General features: G+C 35.5%; 1 pseudogene; it reads right to left on the bottom strand.

The window, feature by feature from the left end:
• LOC102819960 overlaps positions 1-3,935 on the bottom strand; it is a 177,672-nt pseudogene that overhangs the window by 88,258 nt on the left and 85,479 nt on the right.

Raw genomic sequence — 3,935 nt, 5'->3', positions numbered from 1 at the left:
GCACATAACAACAACAACCAGTCTTTGGTTGCTCTATAAGAAGTCTTGGACTATGAGAATTCTTTTTCTAGATTGATTAAATCAATGATTTGTCTCTGAAGTCAAAAAGTACCTAATCAGTGAGGAACTGACTTTTAATTTTCTTTTAATATTCAACAGTGCTCCTGGCCACCCAGAACTCAATGGATTCAGCACAGGATTCAAAGTATCCCTAAACACAGAGGTCTCTAATCCAACATCTAGATCCAGGGGTCCTGAGAATCCTTAAGGATAATTACTTATGGTAAAACCCATTCCCAACAAGTCCATTCACAGGATTTATGACAGGCAATCAAGGCAATCATGAAAGGAAGTGTGCACTTGTCAATGTGGAAAAGAAATGTGGGGTGAACATTTCAGAAAAATGATCGTGGAGAAATTGAGTAGCTTACAGAAATCACACTAACAGAATTAACAGAGGGTGATTTGATGGAGATGAATGCTTCTAAACCAGTGGCAAAAAATGAGGAAGAAAATATAGATGCAGCATTGCCAGAAAACAAATGGACAGACACTCGGGTACAACAGTTCAGATTATTCAAGACTGCTTTTGATTTTTGGTGGCATGGGCCCTTCTATCATACAGGCACTGAAACTAAAACAAATGGTGATAGAAAGACAGCTACTGTATATATCAAGATTTTAGTTGTTATTAGGTGCCATCAAGTTCATTCTGATTCACAGTGAACCTATATACAACAGAATGAAACACTGCCTAGTCCTGCTCCATTTTCAAAAATGGTATTGCACTTGAGTCCATTGCTGTAGCCACAGAGTTAATCCATGTAGCTGGGGGTCTTCCTCTTTTTCAATATCCATTTTTGCCAAGCCCAAAGAATCCTTCAACATTGCAAGCAGAATTTTTAATTTTTCCTCCAGTTCTTTCAGCTTGAGAAATGCTGAGCATTTTATTTCCTTTATGTTTTTGAATTCCAGGTTTTTGCATATTTCATTATAATAATTGACCTTGTCTTCTTGAGCTACTCTGACATTTTCTGTTCAGTTCTTTGACTTCAGCATTTTTGTTCATTTTATTTTCTTGTGCATCTCTGCATTCAAGAGCTACTTTCAGAGTCTCCTCTGGCATTGATTTTTTATCTCTTCCTTATTGTCTGTCTTTTTAATGACCTTTTGCTTTCTTTTTGCATGATGATCTTGATGTCATCCACAACTCTTTTGATCTCTGGTCACTGGTGTGTAATGTACCAAATCTGTCCTTGAGATGGTCTCTGCATTCAGGTAGGATATATTCAAGGTCATATTTTGGCTTTTGAAGACTTGTTTTACATTTTTTCAGGTTCAGCCTGAACTTGCATATGAGCAATTGATGATCTTTTCCAAAGTTGGCCCCTTGGCCTTGTTTTACCTGATGATATTGAGTTTTTCCACAGTCTGCTTGCACAGATGTAGTCAATTTGATTCTTGTGAATTCCATCTGGTAAGGTCTATGTGCATAATCAACTTATATTTTTTATGTTGTTTAAAAAAGGTATTTGCAATGAACAAGTCATTGGTCTTGAACATTTCTGTCATATAAAATCACCAACATAATTTCTATCACCAAGACTATTTTCCAAATAACAATCCTTCCTTTTTGTATCCAGTCTTTACATTATAATCACCAATGGTTATCAATGATCTTAAATTGCATATCTGATCAATTTCAGATTGGAAAAGTTGGTAGAATTCTTCAAGTTTGTCATCAATGACTTCAGTGCTTTGTGTGTAAATTTGAATAATACTGATCTTAACTGGTCTTCCTAGTATATATACATGGATGGTAAGCTAAATATAGGCAGTGTTGTGTTGGTGCTGTAGGATATAGCACTGTACCACCGATTGGTTTGAACCACAAGATCAGAGCTTCAAACTCATCAGATGTTCCTTGGAAACCATATACAGCATCGCTATGAGTTGGAACCTCAACTCAGTGGCAATTAACAACAACAACATTGAAAGCAGAGGCAACAAGATGGCAGACTTGGCAGAAAACCTGTACTGACCATCTACAGCCATGATATGGAAAACCAAGTGAAACAGATGCAGATGATAGTCATGGAATTCTTAGCTTCTAATGAAATGACAGAGAAGAGGATTCGTTGCTTGCTAGAAGAGAAAGCTGAGCAGACACAGGAAAATAAGGAGAAATTGTCAATATAAGTTAGAGTCCAGACATGTGCAGCCATCTTAATCTTTAGTGACTGGTTTCAGAGACAAGAAAGCGTATAAGGTTTGCAAAAACATACCTCTGGTTGGCAGAGACAAAGGTGCAATTTTTTTCCTGGTGATCAGAGGTGATTGCTATCTGCACACCCCTCTATACCCCCAGGGAAGTTCTTTCTCAACTGCTACTGCTTTTTGTTTTCTTCTTATTTATTTTATCTCTCTGCTTTTAATTTTTGTTGTTGTTGTTACTACTCTCTGGGTTCTTACCCTTTTACTCATTTATTTCCCTAATTGTGTTTTGGTCTTTTTCTTTCTTTTTATTTATCTCTTTTAGTCTTCACTTTTTTATCATATTATTTTCCTTTCCCTCTTTTCTCTCTTTGTTCCTTTGTATTCTTTTGATAGCTGTTGCCTGCTTTTTTCTTTTTTTCTTTCTCTACTATATATTCTTTATTTGCTGTTGTTTGCTACATTTTGTTTATTTTCCTTCTCTTTTGTGTATGAGTTTGTTCTTCTTGCCTCAGCTGACAGAAGATAGCAAGTGAAGCCATAGGGCAGTCACAGCCATATCCTTTACCACCTATCCATTGGCCAAGAACCAATACCAGCTGCCATAAACTGGATCAATAACAATAAACAACATCAGCCAAATCCACTCTCAACTGAACTGTGTGACAGCAAACATAGACCTGGGCACAGGCTCATTTCCAGATCACACTTACCTGGAGGCAGACAGTGAGGTCCTAAGGATACACCAACATACAATCATAACCTTAATATAAATTTAAAAAGATCACATTGTCTTTAAAGCAGAAGATAGTTTCTGTTCACAAGAAGAAAAACACAGTGGATGCAACAAGTGACCAAAAAGCAGAACTAGAAAACATTTTTGAGGGAAAAAAAGGCATTGGGACTATCTGAAAAAGAATTCAAGAGAATTATATATAGGTACATCTAAAGGATTGAAAGAAAGGTAAAGGGAAATAAGTAAGAATTCAGGAAAACACTACAGGAACAATCAAACAGAATAGATAAAAGATTAGAGACAATACAAAATTTGCAAATATAAATTCAGAAGATTAATACTAAGATTTCAGAAATGTACAATGTATTTAAAGGACAAGAGAGTAGATTTGAATCAATCAAATTGGTGAGTTTCAAGAAAAATCTCTCAATACTAGGAAGCTAGAAGAACAATTAGAAAAAGAGAATGAAAACAATCTGAAGAAAGCCTAAGATTCATGTGGGACAATATGAAGTGGAATAACTTATAGGTGACTGGAATACCATAACAGGAAGAGACAAAGAAAAGCAGATAAAACATAGCTGGAGAGCTTCTCACAGAAAATTCCCATAACATCAAGAAATACGAGAAGAAAACCATTTAAGAAGCTGAACAAACCACAAACGGGATAGATCCCAAAGGAAAATCACCAAAAAATAAAATAATCAAACTCTCCAAAGTCAAACACAAAGAAAGAAATCTGAAAATGGCTTGGGAATAACTGGAAGTCACCTACAAAGGCTAACCAAAAAGATTAAGCTCTGATTTCTCAACAGAAATCATGTGAATAAGAACTCTGAAAAAAAAATAAATAAATAAAATTGCCAACCAAGAATCATATATCCATCAAAACTGTCTCTCAGATATGACAGTGAAAGTAGAACATTTCCAGAAAAACAGAAATTAAAGGAATTTGTAACAACTAGACCAACTTGAAAAAAAAAAA

The sequence above is a fragment of the Chrysochloris asiatica genome, unplaced genomic scaffold (genome assembly GCF_000296735.1).
Source record: "Chrysochloris asiatica unplaced genomic scaffold, ChrAsi1.0 scaffold00253, whole genome shotgun sequence".
Lineage (NCBI taxonomy): Eukaryota > Metazoa > Chordata > Mammalia > Afrosoricida > Chrysochloridae > Chrysochloris > Chrysochloris asiatica.
The sequence above is the reverse complement of the archived record's forward strand: the minus strand, read 5'-3'. Positions and strand labels throughout refer to the sequence as shown.